This window comes from Hyla sarda, chromosome 4, assembly GCF_029499605.1.
Source record: "Hyla sarda isolate aHylSar1 chromosome 4, aHylSar1.hap1, whole genome shotgun sequence".
In the NCBI taxonomy this organism is placed as follows: Eukaryota; Metazoa; Chordata; class Amphibia; order Anura; family Hylidae; genus Hyla; species Hyla sarda.
In genome coordinates this window covers 378,673,313-378,694,610 of record NC_079192.1, presented here as the reverse complement: position 1 = coordinate 378,694,610, position 21,298 = coordinate 378,673,313, and the positions used below count along the sequence as shown (strand labels likewise).

Here is a 21,298-nt window from a genome sequence, read left to right as displayed (position 1 = left end):
AAAAGTGAGACAGTCCTTGATGTCTACTCTGCTTCTCCACGTCTTACTGTACCTGTGCGGATGTCTGCCTCTGCCTTCTCCTTCTCTGCTGTGGCCTTCTTGGACTCTGGATCTGCAGGAAATTTTATCTTAGCCTCTCTCGTCAACAGGTTCAACATCCCGGTGACCAGTCTCGCCAGACCCCTCTACATCAATTGTGTAAACAATGAAAGATTGGACTGTACTATACGTTTCCGCACGGAGCCCCTTCTAATGTGCATCGGATCTCATCACGAGAGGATTGAACTGTTGGTCCTCCCCAATTGCACTTCTGAAATCCTTCTTGGACTTCCCTGGCTTCAACTCCATTCCCCAATCCTGGATTGGTCCACTGGGGAGATCAAGAGTTGGGGGCCCTCTTGTTCCAAGGACTGCTTAAAACCGGTTCCCAGTAAACCTTGCCGTGTCCCTGTGCTTCCTCATGTAACCGGTCTCCCTAAGGCCTATATGGACTTTGCGGACGTTTTTTGCAAAAAACAAGCTGAGACTCTACCTCCTCACAGGCCTTATGATTGTCCCATTGACCTCCTCCCGGGCACTACTCCACCCCGGGGCAGAATCTATCCTCTGTCCGTCCCAGAGACTCTTGCCATGTCTGAATACGTCCAAGAAAATTTAAAAAAGGGCTTTATCCGTAAATCCTCCTCTCCTGCCGGAGCCGGATTTTTCTTTGTGTCCAAAAAAGATGGCTCTCTACGTCCTTGCATTGACTACCGCGGTCTTAATAAAATCACGGTTAAGAACCGCTACCCCCTACCCCTCATCTCTGAACTCTTTGATCGTCTCCAAGGTGCCCATATTTTTACCAAACTGGACTTAAGAGGTGCTTATAATCTCATCCGCATCAGAGAGGGGGATGAATGGAAAACGGCATTTAACACCAGAGATGGACACTTTGAGTATCTGGTCATGCCCTTTGGTCTATGCAACGCCCCTGCCGTCTTCCAAGACTTTGTTAATGAAATTTTTCGTGATCTCCTATACTCCTGTGTTGTTGTATATCTGGACGATATCCTGATTTTTTCTGCCAATCTTGAAGAACACCGCCAGCATGTCCGTATGGTTCTTCAGAGACTTCGTGATAATCAACTCTATGCCAAAATAGAGAAATGTCTGTTTGAATGCCAATCTCTTCCTTTTCTAGGATACTTGGTCTCTGGCCAGGGACTACAAATGGACCCAGATAAACTCTCTGCCGTCTTAGATTGGCCACGCCCCTCCGGACTCCGTGCCATCCAACGTTTTTTGGGGTTCGCCAATTATTACAGGCAATTTATTCCACATTTTTCTACCATTGTGGCTCCTATTGTGGCTTTAACAAAAAAAAATGCCGATCCCAAGTCTTGGCCTCCTCAAGCGGAAGACGCCTTTAAACGACTCAAGTCTGCCTTTTCTTCGGCTCCCGTGCTCTCCAGACCTGACCCATCTAAACCCTTCCTATTGGAGGTTGATGCCTCCTCAGTGGGAGCTGGAGCTGTCCTTCTACAAAAAAACTCTTCCGGGCATGCTGTTACTTGTGGTTTTTTTTCCAGGACCTTCTCTCCGGCGGAGAGGAACTACTCCATCGGGGATCGAGAGCTTCTAGCCATTAAATTAGCACTTGAGGAATGGAGGCATCTGCTGGAGGGATCAAGATTTCCAGTTATTATTTACACCGATCACAAGAACCTCTCCTACCTCCAGTCTGCCCAACGGCTGAATCCTCGTCAGGCCAGGTGGTCTCTGTTCTTTGCCCGATTTAATTTTGAAATTCACTTTCGGCCTGCTGATAAGAACATTAGGGCCGATGCTCTCTCTCGTTCCTCAGATGCCTCTGAAATTGAACTCTCTCCTCAACACATCATTCCTCCTGACTGCCTGATTTCCACTTCTCCAGCCTCCATCAGGCAAACTCCTCCAGGAAAGACCTTTGTTTCTCCACGCCAACGCCTTGGGATCCTCAAATGGGGTCACTCCTCCCATCTCGCAGGTCATGCGGGCATCAAGAAATCTGTGCAACTCATCTCTCGCTTCTATTGGTGGCCGACTCTAGAGACTGATGTGGTGGACTTTGTGCGAGCCTGCACTATCTGTGCCCGGGATAAGACTCCTCGCCAGAAGCCCGCTGGTTTTCTTCATCCTCTACCTGTCCCCGAACAACCTTGGTCTCTGATTGGTATGGATTTTATTACTGACTTACCCCCATCCCATGGCAACACTGTTATTTGGGTGGTCGTTGATCGATTCTCCAAAATGGCACATTTCATCCCTCTTCCTGGTCTTCCTTCAGCGCCTCAGTTGGCTAAACAATTTTTTGTACACATTTTTCGTCTTCACGGGTTGCCTACACAGATCGTCTCGGATAGAGGCGTCCAATTTGTGTCTAAATTCTGGAGGGCTCTCTGTAAACAACTCAAGATTAAATTAAATTTTTCTTCTGCATACCATCCTCAATCCAATGGACAAGTAGAGAGAATTAACCAGATCTTGGGTGACTATTTACGACATTTTGTTTCCTCCCGCCAGGATGACTGGGCAGATCTTCTACCTTGGGCCGAATTCTCGTATAATTTCAGAATCTCTGAATCTTCCTCCAAATCTCCGTTTTTCGTGGTGTACGGCCGTCACCCTCTTCCCCCCCTCCCTACCCCCTTGCCCTCTGGTCTGCCCGCTGTGGATGAAATTTCTCGTGATCTTTCCACCATATGGAAAGAGACCCAAAATTCTCTCTTACAGGCTTCTTCTCGCATGAAGAGATTCGCAGATAAGAAAAGAAGAGCTCCTCCCATTTTTTCCCCTGGAGACAAGGTATGGCTCTCCGCTAAATATGTCCGTTTCCGTGTCCCGAGCTATAAGTTGGGACCACGCTATCTTGGTCCTTTTAAAGTTTTGTGTCAAATTAATCCTGTCTCTTACAAACTTCTTCTTCCTCCTTCTCTTCGTATCCCTAATGCCTTTCACGTCTCTCTTCTTAAACCTCTCATCCTCAACCGTTTTTCTCCTAAATCTGTTCCTCCCACTCCTGTTTCCGGCTCCTCGGACATCTTCTCTGTCAAAGAGATTTTGGCCTCTAAAAAGGTCAGGGGAAGAACTTTTTTTTTAGTGGATTGGGAGGGTTGTGGTCCAGAAGAGAGGTCCTGGGAACCTGAGGACAATATCCTGGACAAAAGTCTGATCCTCAGGTTCTCAGGCCCCAAGAAGAGGGGGAGACCCAAGGGGGGGGGTACTGTTACGCCGAGCGCTCCGGGTCCCCGCTCCTCCCCGGAGCGCTCGCTACACTTCCCTCACTGCAGCGCCCCGGTCGGTTCCACGGACCCGGGGCGCTGCGTTACCACCTCCGGCCGGGATGCGATTCGCGATGCGGGTAGCGCCCGCTCGCGATGCGCACCCCGGCTCCCGTACCTTACTCGCTCCCCGTCAGTTCTGTCCCGGCGCGCGCGGCCCCGCTCCCTAGGGCGCGCGCGCGCCGGGTCTTTGCGATTTAAAGGGCCACTGCACCGCTGATTGGTGCAGTGGTTCCAATTAGTGTTTACACCTGTGCACTTCCCTATATCACCTCACTTCCCCTTCACTCCCTCGCCGGATCTTGTTGCCCTAGTGCCAGTGAAAGCGTTCCTTGTGTGTTCCTTGCCTGTGATTCCAGACCTTCTGCCGTTGCCCCTGACTACGATCCTTGCTGCCTGCCCCGACCTTCTGCTACGTCCGACCTTGCTTCTGTCTACTCCCTTGTACCGCGCCTATCTTCAGCAGCCAGAGAGGTTGAGCCGTTGCTAGGGGATACGACCTGGTCACTACCGCCGCAGCAAGACCATCCCGCTTTGCGGCGGGCTCTGGTGAAAACCAGTAGTGACTTAGAACCGATCCTCTAGCACGGTCCACGCCAATCCCTCTCTGGCACAGAGGATCCACCACCTGCCAGCCGGCATCGTGACAGTCTCATTTATATTTGCAACATAAAGTTGACGTTTTTACTTTTGGAAGACATCAGAGGGCTTCAAAGTTCAGCAACAATTTTCCAATTTTTCACAACATTTTCAAAATTGACCAGTTCAGTTTTGAAGTGGATTTGAGGGGCCTTCATATTAGCAATACCCCATAAATAACCCCATTATAAAAACTGCACCCCTCAAAGTATTCAAAATGACATTTTGTTAACCCTTTAGGTGTTTCACAGGAATAGCAGCAATGTATAGGAGAAAATTCAAAATCCTAATTTTTTACACTCGCATGTTCTTGAATACCCAGTTTTTGAATTCTTACAAGGGGTAAAGGAGGGAAATCACCCTAAAATTTGTAACCCAATTTGAAACCCAATTTGTAAGGAAATACCTCATATGTGGATGTAAAGTGCTCTGTGGGTGCACGAGAGGACTCAGAAGGGAAGGAGCGACAATGGGATTTTGGAGTGTGAGTTTTTCTGAAATGGTTTTTGGGGGCATGTTACATTTAGGAAGCCCCTATGGTGCCAGAACAGCAAAATAAAATAAAATAAACACATGGCATACTATTTTAGAAAATAAACCCCCAAGGAATGTAACAAGGGGTCCAGTGAGCCTTAACACCCCACAGGTGTTTGATGACTTTTCATTAAATTTGGATGTGTAAATTGATTTATTTTCACTAAAATGCATTTTCCCCCCCAAATTTTACATTTTTACAAGGGGTAATAGGAGAAAATGTCCCCCAAAATATGTAACCCCATCTCTTCTGAGTATGGAAATACCCCATGTGTGGACGTCAAGTGCACTGCGGGCGCACTACAATGCCCCCCATGGTGCCAGAACAGTGGAACCCCCACATGTGACCCCATTTTTTAAACTACACCCCTCACAGAATGTAATAAGGGGTGCAGTGAGCATTTACACCCCACTGGCGTTTGACAGATCTTTGGAACAGTGGGCTGTGCAAATGAAAAATTTAATTTTTCCCTTTCACGGATCACTGTTCCAAAAATCTGTCAGACACCTGTGGGACATAAATGCTCACTGTACCCCTTATTACATTACATGAGGGGTGTAGTTTCCTAAAATGACGTCCCATGTCGGGGGGGGGGGGGGTATGGTCCATCGTTCTGGCACTATGGGGGCTTTGTAACTTCCAACTTTAACGAAAATTCATCAAACACCTGTGGGGTATTAAGGCTCACTATACCCCTTATTACATTTCGTGAGGAGTGTAGTTTCCAAAATTGCGTCACATGTGGGCATTAATTTTTTTGCGTTTATGTCAAAACTGCTGTAAAATCAGACACCCCTGTAAAAATCACCGAATTAGACCTCAAATGTACCTTGTTGTGCGTCCGCAGAGCATTTTACGTCCACATATGGGGTATTTCCGTACTCAAGAGAAATTATGTTACACATTTTGGGGGTCTCTTTTTCCTTTTACCTCTTGTGAAAATAAAAAGTATGGGGCAACACCAGCCTGTTAGTGTAAAAAAATTAAAATATTTACACTAACAGGCTGGTGTAGATCCCAACTTTTCCTTTTCATAAGGGGTAAAAGGAGAAAAAGCCCCCCAAAATTTGTAACGCAATTGCTGAGTGACTGGGAACTCCAATGTGGGAGCAGTCACCTCAGGAGACACAAAAAACAATGGGGGAGATTTATCAAAACTTGTGCAAAGGAAAAGTTGCCCAGTTGCCTATAGCAACCAATCAGATTGCTTCTTTCATTTTGCAGAGGCCTTGTTAAAAATGAAAGAAGCGATCTGATTGGTTGCAATGGGCAACTTTTCCTTTGCACAGGTTTTGATAAATCTCCCCCAATGTGCCTGCAGTTGGCAAATCATCTACAAGGTGCTAGAAACATTTCTCAGAGGTTTTGTTCCATATGGACATGATGACATCACACAGTTCCTCTATATGGACATGATGACATCACACAGTTCCTCCATATGGACATGATGACATCACACAGTTCCTCTATATGGATATGATGACATCACACAGTTGCTCTATATGGACATGATGACATCACACAGTTCCTCCATATGGACATGATGACATCACACAGTTCCTCCATATGGACATGATGACATCACACAGTTCCTCTATATGGATATGATGACATCACACAGTTCCTCTATATGGACATGATGACATCACACAGTTCCTCCATATGGACATGATGACATCACACAGTTCCTCCATATGGACATGATGACATCACACAGTTCCTCCATATGGACATGATGACATCACACAGTTCCTCCATATGGACATGATGACATCACACAGTTCCTCCATATGGACATGATGACATCACACAGTTCCTCCATATGGACATGATGACATCACACAGTTCCTCCATATGGACATAATGACATCACACAGTTCCTCCTGGAAGTATCATCAGAAGATGGCTCCACTGTGGTCATAAAGGGATGGACATGGTCAGTAACAATACTCAGGTAGGCCGTGGTGTTTACACCATGCTCAGTTATTACTAAGGGGCCCAGAGTGTGCCAAGAAAATGTCCTCCCCACCATTACACCACCACCAGCCTGAACCACTGATACAAGGTAAGATCCATGCTTTCATGTTGTTTACACCAAATTCTGACCCTGACATCTGAATGTCACAGCTGGAATCAAGACTCCTCAGACCAGACAACGTTCTTCCATCTTCAATTGTCCAGTTTTGGTGCCTGTGTGAATTTTAGCCTCGGTTTCCTGTTCTTAGCTGACAGGAGCGGCACCTGGTGTGGTCTTCTGCTGCTGTAGCCCATCTGCTTTTAAGGCTAGTCGTCTTGTGTTCTCAGAGGTGGTATTCTGCATACTGTGGTTGTAACAAGTGGTTATTTGAGTTACTGTTACCTTTCTGTCATATAGAACCAGTATTCTCATTCCCTGACCTCAACAAGATATTTTGGCCACACAAATGCCGCTCACTGGATATTTTCCCTTTTTAGACCATTCTCTGGAAATCCTAGAGAAGGTTGTGTGTATGAATGAAGATTTTGGGGAATTCTCTGCTGTTTTGGCACTTATGTAGAGATGGTAGATATTAAACTCTCACAGAGGCTTTTCAGTGTGAACAGACATCATTTGCTCTACGTCTATTTTCTATAGCTTAGAATAGAAGTTTATTGACGTCCTAACACAAGGCTTTACAAATGTTGTGTTGGCCCCAGGTTTTTGTCAGCCCGTTCCAAAGTGTACATCTTTAAAAAAAAACATATTTTACCTCCTTCGCCTATGTCCCTGCGCTGATCCCCTGTTCGCCCTCAGGTTTACATTCCAGGGTTACAGGAGTAGCAGACGTCAGGTGACCACCGCAGCCAATCAGAGGCCTCAGTGCTGATGCTCCAGACTCAGGAGTACAGAGTGTCATGGCGAGGCTGCTGGTTGACTGCGGTGGTCACCTGACACCGGAGCGCCATCCCAAGACATCCGCTGCTGAATACCGCAGGCAGCTGACCCCAAGAATACCCTCACACTCTGGCACCCAATTGGTTACTATGGGCATCTTGTACACGCTACTGCAGTGTTTCCCAACCAGTGTTCCACCAGCCATCGAATGTACAGGCATGCTGGGAGTTGTCGTTTTTCAACAGCTGCAGGCACATTAGTTGCGGAACACTGCCCTACCATATACAATGTATAACTTTTCCATCATATGGGGTTATTCATGGGAATCTTCAACAGTGATGACACTGGGGAGATGAGGGGAAAGTAATATCTGACACACAGGGGAGGTGGGGAGATGAGGGGAGACTAATGACTGTGACACACAGGGGGAGATGAGTGGAGACTAATGACTGTAACACATAGGGGGAGATGAGGGGACAGTAATAACAGACAACACAGGGGAGGTTGGGAGATGAGGGGAGACTAATGACTGTGACACACAGGGGGGAGATTAGGGGACAGTAATAACAGACACACAGGGGAGGTGGGGAGATGAGGGGAGACTAATTACTGTGACACACAGGGGTAGATTAGGGGATAGTAATAACTGACACATGGGGGCAGGTAAGGGGACACTAATGGCCGTGACACAGAGGAAGATGAGGAGATTCTAACAACTGTGACACAGGACACACAGGGGTAGGTGAAGGGACAAAAATGACTGTCACACTGGGGGGGACATGAGGGAACACTAATGTCTGTGACACAGAGGGAGATGAGGGGACACTACTAACTGTGACACAGGAGGAGATGATAGGACACTAATGACCGATCACATGACGTCACAGAACGTCCCATTGCTTAGTGACGTAGTAAATATTATTTACTGCCTCCAAAATTCATAACAATTTAGTCAAACCCTGTCCTAACATCTCTACACATATGGCCTCTGACAGACGTGAGACACTGTATAGACATAGTAAAGCATACCTCCTATACATAATAATACTCATACATATTTATACTGCTAAACTACAACTCCCAGCATGCCCGGACAGCCGTTGGGAGTTGTAGTTTTCCAACAGCTGGAGGCACACTAGGAAATACCCCCCTAGCCTATACAATGACTACTTTTCCATCATGCCCCTGCGGAAAAATGTATGTTGGCCGCACCAAAAGGAAACTCAAGATAAGAATATCTGAACACATTTATAATATTCAGCGAGGATTTGAAGGACATCATCTGTCACTACATTATAAAGAAATGCACAGACAATCATGTTTAGCCTCTACTTTTTGTGGAATTGAACTGATCCCCCGACACTGGAGAGGGGGGGATTATATTTCCCAACTCTCACGAGCAGAATCGAGATGGATATTCAACCTCAACTCTATGGGGGAGATTTATGAAAACCTGTGCAGAGGAAGAGTGGTGCAGTTGCCCATAGCAACCAATCAGATCGCTTCTTTTATTTTTGATGAGGCCTGTGAAAAATGAAAGAAGCGATCTGATTGGTTGCTATGGGCAACTGCACCACTCTTCCTCTACACAGGTTTTGATAAATCTCCCCCTATAATCCCATATGGGTTAAATGTGGAGTTCGAACTATTCGGCTTTCTACAGAAGTAACCATGGTGTTCAAAAAATCGGATAGATACCTGAGAAGGACTGCAGGGAGAAGGATTATAAAAAGGTTACAATAACAAACACAATTAAAATAAAGAAAGAATTCACAACGGAGGAAATAATTAGCGGATCTATCTACCAACTTGCTAATTATAACTAGAATATACACATTACTTAAAACGCTTAGATATAGCTAAATCTCAAGATAATAGACTCATAATGAAGTAAAGGAATACAAGGAGTTAAACCTTTTGGATCGGACAACTGGAAGCTACATAATACATGGAGGGACCTGTTACTTACCAGCCTTGACGAAGGAGACCGATTCGAAGGGGGAGATTTATCAAAACCCGTGCAGAGGAAGAGTGGTGCAGTTGCCCTTAGCAACCAATCAGATCGCTTCTTTCATTTTCCACAGGCCTCTAAAGAGGCCTGTGGAAAATGAAAGAAGCGATCTGATTGGTTGCTATGGGCAACAGCACCACTCTTCCTTTGCACAGGTTTTGATAAATCTCCCTCTAAGTCTTCGAAACGCGTCGCTAGGAAGTTTGGACCCTGTCAACCGCCGTTCAGTGACGTCACTGCAACCGCCGATTCCACCAGGCGACTTCCAGTTTGTCAGCGGTAGGTAGAGACGCCACCAGCCGGGGCCAACTCCCGCTGCACAAGTATCCAACAGGATTCCGTTTCTATTTGGATAAAATACCGCATCAAGGAAAAAAAACGCATCATTACCGCAGAAGAACCGCAGAAGTGCAAAGCTACCGGAGTGAGTACAACTTCACCAAAATCAAACAGATCCTCTCCTTTTAGGATACCAAGAGTCACAATGCGGCCCCTTTATTATTGCATGGAATCATAATATTCTAATATTGCATATTCCAATAGTAGGAACCCAAAGGACAGTATATGGTGGGACTTAGTCCAATTGTTCTTAGCAAAGACTGCACCTTTACCATCCCCATTGCAGGTGGGCTTGCTGAGCATTATAGTACTTCTTTGCAAGTATATATATATTTATTAACCCTACGGAAATTGTTGCACATGTATTTATATATTTATTTATTATCTATCACTCCGGCACCTAAAAATACCTTTATATTTGCCCTCACCCAACAGTGAACTTACCTAAATTTTTTACCATTATTGTATTAAGGTACTTCTTTTTGCAGCTTTTTATCTCTTCTCTTTTATATATTTATATACTGTTTCACATTGTTTCTTATATATATATATATATATATATATATATATATATATATATATTTATTCATTTATCGTAGATATTTATCCACAGCGCTAACTAATTTATTATATTATATTTATTCTCAATCTTGGTACATTATACAGGGATTGGTACCTTTGGTTAAGCAGCAGTGGATTATATATCATTAATATATATATATTAGCATACTAGCGCGGGTGTTGCATATCTACTTTTCCATCATACTTGGTCAGATCACTACAACCTCCATGGGTTCACACTACGTTTTGTCCCATACGGGAGCGCATACGGCAGGAGGGAGCTAAAACCTCGCGCTCCCATATGTGACCGTATGCGCTCCCGTATGCCATTCACTTCAATGAGCCGACCGGAGTGAAACGTTCGGTCCGGTCGGCTCATTTTTGCGCCGTATGCGCTTTTACAACCGGACCTAAAACCGTGGTCAACCACGGTTTTAGGTCCGGTTGTAAAAGCGCATACGGCGCAAAAATGAGCCGACCGGACCGAACGTTTCACTCCGGTCGGCTCATTGAAGTGAATGACATACGGGAACGCATACGGTGACATACGGGAGCGCGAGCTTTTAGCTCCCCCCTGCCGTATGCGCTCCCGTATGGGACAAAACGTAGTGTGAACCCAGCCTAACATATATAAACTGCGTGAACAGACGGCATAGCAATACCGCATGCCTGCAGCACCGCTGTTATAACACTAGATGGCGCCACTAGATGGTGTCCCAGTAAATACACGAGCGTGTTTGCTGAGGCGGTTGATGAACTGAGAGGGCGTGGTCACAGGACCTGACTGTCATGTAGGGGGCGTGGTAAACGGTGTAACGGGGCGGGGTTTGTCCGTTGTGATCCACGGTGTGGGCAGGGCCTGCTGTGATGGGGCGGGGCGCTGGTGGAGGTGAGTTTTGGGCTGGTTCTACCTTGTCCTGATTACACAGGAGCAGCCATCAGGATGCAGCCTCCTCCCAGGAAAGTGAGTATGGGGCATCAGAGGGGAGAGGGCACCGGGTGCCCTGCAGGAGGGGGGCAGCTGTTACTATAGTGACTGCGGGCACATGGGGAGCCCGGGGCATCAGAGGGGAGAGGGTACCGGGTGCCCTGCAGGAGGGGGGCAGCTGTTACTATAGTGACTGCGGGCACATGGGGAGCCCGGGGCATCAGAGGGGAGAGGGCACCGGGTGCCCTGCAGGAGGGGGGCAGCTGTTACTATAGTGACTGCGGGCACATGGGGAGCCCGGGGCATCAGAGGGGAGAGGGCACCGGGTACCCTGCAGGAGGGGGGCAGCTGTTACTATAGTGACTGCGGGCACATGGGGAGCCCGGGGCATCAGAGGGGAGAGGGCACCGGGTGCCCTGCAGGAGGGGGGCAGCTGTTACTATAGTGACTGCGGGCACATGGGCAGCCCGGGGCATCAGAGGGGAGAGGGCACCGGGTGCCCTGCAGGAGGGGGGCAGCTGTTACTATAGTGACTGCGGGCACATGGGGAGCCCGGGGCATCAGAGGGGAGAGGGTACCGGGTGCCCTGCAGGAGGGGGGCAGCTGTTACTATAGTGACTGCGGGCACATGGGGAGCCCGGGGCATCAGAGGGGAGAGGGCACCGGGTGCCCTGCAGGAGGGGGGCAGCTGTTACTATAGTGACTGCGGGCACATGGGGAGCCCGGGGCATCAGAGGGGAGAGGGCACCGGGTGCCCTGCAGGAGGGGGGCAGCTGTTACTATAGTGACTGCGGGCACATGGGGAGCCCGGGGTATCAGAGGGGAGAGGGCACCGGGTGCCCTGCAGGAGGGGGGCAGCTGTTACTATAGTGACTGCGGGCACATGGGGAGCCCGGGGCATCAGAGGGGAGACGGCACCGGGTGCCCTGCAGGAGGGGGGCAGCTGTTACTATAGTGACTGCGGGCACATGGGGAGCGCGGGGCATCAGAGGGGAGAGGGCACCGGGTGCCCTGCAGGAGGGGGGCAGCTGTTACTATAGTGACTGCGGGCACATGGGGAGCCCGGGGCATCAGAGGGGAGAGGGTACCGGGTGCCCTGCAGGAGGGGGGCAGCTGTTACTATAGTGACTGCGGGCACATGGGGAGCCCGGGGCATCAGAGGGGAGAGGGCACCGGGTGCCCTGTAGGAGGGGGGCAGCTGTTACTATAGTGACTGCGGGCACATGGGGAGCCCGGGGCATCAGAGGGGAGAGGGCACCGGGTGCCCTGCAGGAGGGGGGCAGCTGTTACTATAGTGACTGCGGGCACATGGGGAGCCCGGGGCATCGCACCTGCACTTGTTTACATGGGGGCAATTCAGGAAATCCTGGAAAATTGTCCAAACAACCGCACATCCTAATGTAATGATCCCTAACCTGTCACTCTGCAGCTCCCACAAGACTACAACTCCCATCATCATGTTCTGACAGTATTTCCTGGTATGATGGAGGTTGTAGTGATCTGACCAAGTATGATGGAAAAGTAGATATGCAACACCCGCGCTAGTATGCTTATATATATATATTGATGATATATAATCCACTGCTGCTTAACCAAAGGTACTAATCCCTGTATAATGTACCAAGATTGAGAATAAATATAATATAATAAATTAGTTAGCGCTGCGGATAAATATCTACGATAAATGAATAAATAAATATATGTATAAGAAACAATGTGAAACAGTATATAAATATATAAAAGAGGTGAGATAAAAAGCTGCAAAAAGAAGTACCTTAATACAATAATGGTAAAAAATTTAGGTAAGTTCACTGTTGGGTGAGGGCAAATATAAAGGTATTTTTAGGTGCCGGAGTGATAGATAATAAATAAATATATAAATACATGTGCAACAATTTCCGTAGGGTTAATAAATATATATATACTTGCAAAGAAGTACTATAATGCTCAGCAAGCCCACCTGCAATGGGGATGGTAAAGGTGCAGTCTTTGTTAAGAACAATTGGACTTAGTCCCACCATATACTGTCCTTTGGGTTCCTACTATTGGAATATGCAATATTAGAATATTATGATTCCATGCAATAATAAAGGGGCCACATTGTGACTCTTGGTATCCTAAAAGGAGAGGACCTGTTTGATTTTGGTGAAGTTGTACTCACTCCGGTAGTTTTGCACTTCTGCGGTTCTTCTGCGGTAATGATGCGTTTTTTTTCCTTGATGCGGTATTTTATCCAAATAGAAACGGAATCCTGTTGGATACTTGTGCAGCGGGAGTTGGCCCCGGCTGGTGGCGTCTCTACCTACCGCTGACAAACTGGAAGTCGCCTGGTGGAATCGGCGGTTGCAGTGACGTCACTGAACGGCGGTTGACAGGGTCCAAACTTCCTAGCGACGCGTTTCGAAGACTTAGAGGGAGATTTATCAAAACCTGTGCAAAGGAAGAGTGGTGCTGTTGCCCATAGCAACCAATCAGATCGCTTCTTTCATTTTCCACAGGCCTCTTTAGAGGCCTGTGGAAAATGAAAGAAGCGATCTGATTGGTTGCTAAGGGCAACTGCACCACTCTTCCTCTGCACGGGTTTTGATAAATCTCCCCCTTAGAATCGGTCTCCTTCGTCAAGGCTGGTAAGTAACAGGTCCCTCCATGTATTATGTAGCTTCCGGTTGTCCGATCCAAAAGGTTTAACTCCTTGTATTCCTTTACTTCATTATGAGTCTATTATCTTGAGATTTAGCTATATCTAATTATTTCCTCCGTTGTGAATTCTTTCTTTATTTTAATTGTGTTTGTTATTGTAACCTTTTTATAATCCTTCTCCCTGCAGTCCTTCTCAGGTATCTATCCGATTTTTTGAACACCATGGTTACTTCTGTAGAAAGCCGAATAGTTCGAACTCCACATTTAACCCATATGGGATTATAGAGTTGAGGTTGAATATCCATCTCGATTCTGCTCGTGAGAGAGGGGAAATATAATCCCCCCCTCTCCAGTGTCGGGGGATCAGTTCAATTCCACAAAAAGTAGAGGCTAAACATGATTGTCTGTGCATTTCTTTATAATGTAGTGACAGATGATGTCCTTCAAATCCTCGCTGAATATTATAAATGTGTTCAGATATTCTTATCTTGAGTTTCCTTTTGGTGCGGCCAACATACATTTTTCCGCAGGGGCATGATGGAAAAGTAGTGCATTGTATAGGCTAGGGCGGTATTTCCTAGTGTGCCTCCAGCTGTTGGAAAACTACAACTCCCAATGGCTGTCCGGGCATGCTGGGAGTTGTAGTTTAGCAGTATAAATATGTATGAGTATTATTATGTATAGGATGTATGCTTTACTATGTCTATACAGTGTCTCACGTCTGTCAGAGGCCATATGTGTAGAGATGTTAGGACAGGGTTTGACTAAATTGTTATGAATTTTGGAGGCAGTAAATAATATTTACTACGTCACTAAGCAATGGGACGTTCTGTGACGTCATGTGATCAGTCATTAGTGTCCTATCATCTCCTCCTGTGTCACAGTTAGTAGTGTCCCCTCATCTCCCTCTGTGTCGCAGACATTAGTGTTCCCTCATGTCCCCCCCAGTGTGACAGTCATTTTTGTCCCTTCACCTACCCCTGTGTGTCCTGTGTCACAGTTATTAGAATCTCCTCATCTTCCTTACCTGCCCCCATGTGTCGGTTAATACTGTCCCCTAATCTCCCCGTGTGTTACAGTCATTAGTATCCCCACCTCCCCTGTGTGTAGGTTATTACTGTCCCCTAATCTCCCCCTGTGTGTCACAGTCATTAGTCTCCCCTCATCTCCCCACCTCCCCTGTGTGTCTGTTATTACTGTCCCCTCATCTCCCCGGTGTCATCACTGTCACAGATTCCCATTAATAACCCGATATGATGGAAAAGTTATACATTGTATATGGTAGGGCAGTGTTCCGCAACTAATGTGCCTGCAGCTGTTGAAACACTACAACTCCCAGCATGCCTGTACATTCGATGGCTGGTGGAACACTGGTTGGGAAACACTGCAGTAGCGTGTGCAAGATGCCCATAGTAACCAATTGGGTGCCAGAGTGTGAAGGTATTCTTGGGGTCAGCTGCCTGCGGTATTCAGCAGCGGATGTCTTGGGATGGCGCTCCGGTGTCAGGTGACCACCGCAGTCACCCAGCAGCCTCGCCATGACACTCTGTACTCCTGAGTCTGGAGCATCAGCACTGAGGCCTCTGATTGGCTGCGATGGTCACCTGACGTCTGCTACTCCTGTAACCCTGGAATGTAAACCTGAGGGCGAACAGGGGATCAGCGCAGGGACGTAGGCGAAGGAGGTAAAATATGTTTTTTTTTAAAGATGTACACTTTGGAACGGGCTGACAAAAACCTGGGGCCAACACAACATTTGTAAAGCCTTGTGTTAGGACGTCAATAAACTTCTATTCTAAGCTATAGAAAATAGACGTAGAGCAAATGATGTCTGTTCACACTGAAAAGCCTCTGTGAGAGTTTAATATCTACCATCTCTACATAAGTGCCAAAACAGCAGAGAATTCCCCAAAATCTTCATTCATACACACAACCTTCTCTAGGATTTCCAGAGAATGGTCTAAAAAGGGAAAATATCCAGTGAGCGGCATTTGTGTGGCCAAAATATCTTGTTTTTTTTTTTTTTTTTTAAACACATTTTATTTCAGTTATGCATAATAAACAGAGATCATGAAATATACTCCTTGCAAAGGAGTAAGAAGAGGAAAACTTTTTTTTTTTCTTTGTGTAAAAAGAGAAAAGAAAAGAAGAACAATTATTTGCTCATATAGCTCAGCCCATCCAGTCATTGAAAAGTCCTCTCCGAGGCTCGCCACTTCTCCATCGATAAACAGTCCCTGAGATAAGAAGCAATCCGAAAGGTGTGGCGGGCCTCAGGATACAGAAGTCGTTCACGCAATTGCGATAAGTATACAGGAAGATTCATATAGGCCATCATGTAGTACCCTCCATTAAGATCCACATTTGTTGTCACAATGTCCGAGAGCGATGGCATACAATTGACTCTTAGGAAGGTAAGCGTAAGGCACCCAGAGTGTCCCCCAACATACCCATACAATACCATTCCGTTGCGCTAAACGGTCGAACGATTTCTGCAATCTCAGTCGGAGTGTATTGGGAAACAATAAAAACCTTCCACTTTTCAAAGAATTGTTCTGTTTTCGTGGTTTTGTGTCTTTCAGTGTCTAGTTTATCTATTCTGCAATACAATTTCATTTGTGTAATAACCATACCCAAAGTTGGTATTGAGGGTGAAAGCCACGAAGCAAAAAGACAGCGGAGAGCTATGTGCAAGGTGATATGTACCAGTGGGGGGACCCTAGTACCTGGACATCCTGCTATATCCGGGGGACGGAATTGGTGAAACAGCAGGGTTCTGGGTGAATAAGGTAAAATGAGATCCCATACGGTGTTAATGTAAGACATTATCATGTGCCAGTATGTCTTGGTGTGTGTACACGTCCAAATCCCATGCCACAGGTCAGTCAGGGGTGTAGAGCACTTCGGGCAGGATGTTATTCGGTCGGGGAAGTCGGGAGAAGGGAGAATATTGAAACCATAAAGGGCTTTGTGAGCGAGCTTGAAATAAGTTTCCCGCCATCTTTCATTTATTATAAGTCGTTTCACTATGCGCCACCCTTGTAGGATGCAGTCCGAAACGTCATCTCCCGGTATCCATGAGGACCATGAGGAAAAAAGGGTGTTGGTGTCTATGTTGAGTAACTTTCTTCGTAGGACTGGATAAATGGTGGACACAGTTAATCTGTGGGAACCATCCCCTATCACATAATCCAGAGCATGATTTGTTAATTCTATATTTAGGGCCCGCAAGCGGGAAGCAAAAAATGAATGCAGTTGGTTCAGGGGGAATGTATGTGAGGGTGGCAGGTCATATTTCGCCCGTAACATAGATGGGGATAACCAGCAGCTGTTTGATTTGTCCATAAAATCACCGGCTTTCCTCAAACCCTTTTCCGCCCATGTCGCCCTAATCCTGTCAGGTATGTTATGGGGTGCTTCCGGGTGTCCTGATAATGGATGATGTTTTGAAATCAGGAAGGGAAGATGGAACAATTTCCGGACCTCCTTCCATGCCACTATCGTATCTCTCAGAAGAGCAGATCTCCTTACGAGAGGAGGCAACTTCGAGTATGACGTGTGTAGGAGGGCAGATAGAGTCCATGGAGAGGCTAAGTCTGCCTCAAGGTCATAGATGGCATGAAAGGAGGAGCCGTGAATCCAGTCCACCGTGAAGCGAAAGAGGCATGCTAAGTTATAACCCCTGATGTTTGGAAAATTGAGGCCTCCGTCCTGTTTGTCCAGCATCAGTTTGCGTAGAGCAATTCTAGGCCTTTTACCCGCCCATATAAATTTTGTGAATCCCGAATTAAATTTTTTGACATCATCGTGGCGTAGTAGTAAGGGCAGGGTTTGAAGTGGATATAAAAGTCTGGAGAAGCTTATCATCTTCAAGAGATGACAGCGCCCCAGGAATGTAAGAGGAATCGATTTCCATCTTCTCAATTCCGCATGTATTTTTTCAAACAAAGGCGGGTAATTTAGGGTATACAATTTATCCGGTGTACGCCCCAGTTTGATCCCTAAATATGTTATATGAGTGGAGGCAAGTTTTATTCCCAAATCCAAGATCCTCTCCACCCCACGAGGATTTGAGAGGCCCAATGGCAGTAGTTCCGACTTGGAAATATTTATGCGATACCCAGAAAAGTCCCCAAATTGTTTAAGATGTGCCAGAATGCCCTGAAGCGAAGTGCCCGGATCATTAATGAAAAGTAAGATGTCGTCGGCAAACATGGTCAGTTTAACCTGTCGTCCTTTCAGTTTGATCCCATTGTAGATCGAAGAATGTATGAGGGAGCGCGCCAGGGGTTCTATTGCAAGGTCAAATAAGAGTGGGGAGAGAGGGCATCCTTGGCGCGTGCCCCTATACAACTGGAAAGGTGTAGATAAGATCCCTGAGGAATATACCCTTGCAACCGGGGTTCGGTAAACCCCCGATAAATAGGTACGGAACGCTCCCTGAAGACCAATTTTATCCAATACCATCCCCAACCAGTCCCAACGTACATTGTCGAATGCTTTTTCCGCATCAAGTGTGAGCAATGCTGGTTGGTCTCCTGGCTGAGGGTGGTGATGAAGCCTGTCTAAGACTGCCATAACCGTCCGTAAGTTTATTGTAGCCGATCTGTTCCTGATAAATCCCACCTGGTGAGGGCCTATCAGAGAGGGCATAAAGCGGGAAAGGCGATCGGCTAATATTTTGGAAAGTATCTTTACATCCTGATTTAATAATGATATTGGACGGTACGATCCTGGGTCTGAGGGGTCTTTTCCGGGTTTCGGAAGCACTTTTATGTAGGCTAGAGAGGCTTCTTTGGAGAGGTGTCCTGTCGTCATAAAGCTATTAAAGACACCTACCAGCGTTGGTGAAATATGAGTCGACAGGGCCTTGTAAAATTCCCCGGGATATCCATCCGGACCCGGAGCTTTACAGTTGTGTAAATGTTTAATGACTTGATTCACTTCTTCTTCTGTGATCGGGGCATTAAGGATTTCCCGTTGATCCTCCGTCAGTGTAGGCATTTCAATATCAGTTAAAAAGCGTTGGCCGGCAGAATAATCCGACGGGGTGTCTTTATACAAATTCTCATAATATTGTGCTAGGATCCTATTTATATGGTGGGGATTCGTATGAGATTGACCCGTGGAATCTTTCAATTGGATTATATGATGGGGAGCATGACCACCCTTGGCCAAGCGGGCCATGAGACGTCCTGCCTTATTACCATACCGAAAGAGATCTACCTCAAAGTATGATCTTTTTAAACGTTCCTTACGATCGAGCCACGTTTCATACTGGGTTCTAGCATCGTTCCATCTATTTCTAAGTTCTACATTTGGGGATGACACAAATGCTGAGTACGCCTTTCTGAGATTATCCCTAGCTGTTACATAGTTAGTCAAGGCAGTTCGCTTCAGGGCAGACATGTGGGCTATCAATTTACCTCTTAATACCGCTTTTCCCGTTTCCCAAAACAATAGCGAGTCAGTTTTATGTTCTGAATTTAGGGAATCATATTCTAACCACCATCCCCTTAAGAGTTCTAGAAAAGATTCATCTTTGGTTAGCAATGAGGGGAATCTCCATAATATATCCGAGCCTTTTGGGAATGTCGGCTGTAAGGACAAGATTACTGGGGCATGATCAGAGAGTGCCAGTTCCCCAATGTCCACCGTTCGCAGGCGGCCACTCAGATCATCACTGAGGAAAAAATAATCAATCCTTGACCACGAACCATGGGCATTGGAATAATGAGTAAACTCACGATCATCAGGGTGACATAATCGCCAGGCATCCTGCAATCCCAGCTGCTCCATAAAGGTCGGGAGAATTTGGTCGCTGGTCCTGGTGGGTACCGGGCGGGCGCCTACAGATTTCCTATCCACCAAGGGATCCACTACAGAATTGAAGTCACCCCCAAATATTCTACTCAAGTTGGTGTCTGACTGCGTCCTGGTCACTAAGTCTCTATAGAAGGTCGTGTTAGCCCCATTTGGGGCATAGATATTATAAATGCTAAGTATTTCCCCGTGATGATCTATAAGGAGATGGGAAAGTCGCCCTTCAGAGTCTGTGTCGTGGGAAATGAACGTGAACGGGAATGATTTATTAATGAGTGTAAGAACACCTGCCTTCCCCTCTTGAGCTGATGAACCATAAGCATGTCCCACCCATTGCTGCTGCATCCTAAAGAAGTCTAAGTCTGTCAGATGAGTCTCCTGTAGTAAAACTATGTCCGGCTGCATTTTTTTCAGGTGTCTTAAGAACATACGTCTCTTATGAGGTGAACGGAGACCTTTGACATTCCAAGAGATAAAAGATACCATTGCCACTATATTGTCAGGTGACTAAAACAAAATAGCGTTGAAATGTTTGATTGTTCCTGCCATAGTAAGAGTGCTGCAGCAAGAGGTGTCTGATGAAGAGTATGAACGACATATACTGAGGGCTAAGCTTATATTGTAGTGTAATGAGCGTGACTGAACAGGAATAAACTAAGTATCTCTGAACAAAAGAAAACAAAAACCAGGGAAACATAAAAACCTGAACAGAAGGCATCCTCCTGGGAGGCAGGGCTAAACTCCCTACTTCTCTTGGGGTATAGGACTCCCTTTTTTCGGGGGGTGCAGGGGGTGAGCGTGAAAACAGCCACATTGAGAGGATTGACAGCTCCGCCCCCCCATCCCCGACACATCACCCCTCGGACCCCCACAACTGGTATTGTGAAAAAGTGTGCAACTAACTGTTCCCCCCGTGTTAGCAAGAGTACAAAGCACATTGGCAAACAAGACACAGAAGTGATACTTAATTATTACATGCACGCAAGAAATGCATTAATTAGACAGTGTATTCACATACGACCTGAGAAGGAGATCAGAGCAATAATCACTCCAAACCAGTGGCAAACTGGAACAAGGCAGAATCATAGTCCATCGTCACAGATAATCTCTTCACTCCGGCGAGGATCGACGATTGTCCCCACTACCTCTTCTTGGGGAGCGTAGCCTTTTGCGACGATCTCTTGGGTCCGGTGAGTAGGCTGAGATTCTCGTGGAAGATCTTGAGCGGCGTGGTCCTCTGGGCGAGCGAGATCTCCGGTGTGTTCGCCTCGATGAACGTGGTGTGGATGACTTATGAAGATGGTCCAGGGCCGTTGAAGCAGCTTCAGGAGACTTGAAAACTGAGATGCTGCCGTCAGGGTGAAATACACGCAAAATTGCTGGATATTGTAGTTGGAATCTGTATTTGGCCTTGAATAGAGAAGTGCAGATTGCACTGAAGGCTCTCCGTCGTTTCGCTACTTCCGCCGAATAATCTTCAAATAGAAGAAGGCGCATTCCAAAAAGTTCAAACGGTTGAGACAAGCGCCTGTATGCTTGGAGAATTTCCACTTTATCATTAAAATCTAAAAAGCGGAGGATTACTTGTCGGGGGCGGTGATCCGTCGTCGATGAAGGACCTTGCGATGAAACTGGAGCCTGACCTTGGCCAATGCGGTGCGCCCTC

General features: G+C 46.6%; 2 protein-coding genes across 15 annotated transcripts in view; one reads left to right on the top strand and one right to left on the bottom strand.

The window, feature by feature from the left end:
* The window catches only part of LOC130267319 (zona pellucida sperm-binding protein 4-like), a 63,737-nt gene extending 52,563 nt beyond the window's left edge, over positions 1 to 11,174 (bottom strand). For 4 of the 8 annotated variants that reach the window (XM_056516876.1, XM_056516879.1, XM_056516880.1 and 1 more), the window contains exon 1: positions 10,357 to 10,471. The gene's annotated coding sequence lies outside the window, so the exon portion shown is untranslated. Of the gene's footprint in view, positions 1 to 10,124; positions 10,238 to 10,356; positions 10,472 to 11,152 lie in introns of those variants that run through there. The other 4 variants (XM_056516883.1, XM_056516882.1, XM_056516877.1 and 1 more) reach the window with 4 other exon arrangements.
* Positions 1 to 21,298, top strand: part of LOC130267318 (zona pellucida sperm-binding protein 4-like) — a 112,936-nt gene that overhangs the window by 17,631 nt on the left and 74,007 nt on the right. For 3 of the 7 annotated variants that reach the window (XM_056516872.1, XM_056516871.1, XM_056516869.1), the window contains exon 1: positions 11,067 to 11,205. The exons of 1 other annotated variant lie outside the window; for it this stretch is intronic. The gene's annotated coding sequence lies outside the window, so the exon portion shown is untranslated. Of the gene's footprint in view, positions 1 to 11,066; positions 11,206 to 12,660; positions 12,768 to 15,468; positions 15,495 to 21,298 lie in introns of those variants that run through there. 3 more of the 7 variants (XM_056516873.1, XM_056516870.1, XM_056516874.1) reach the window with 2 other exon arrangements.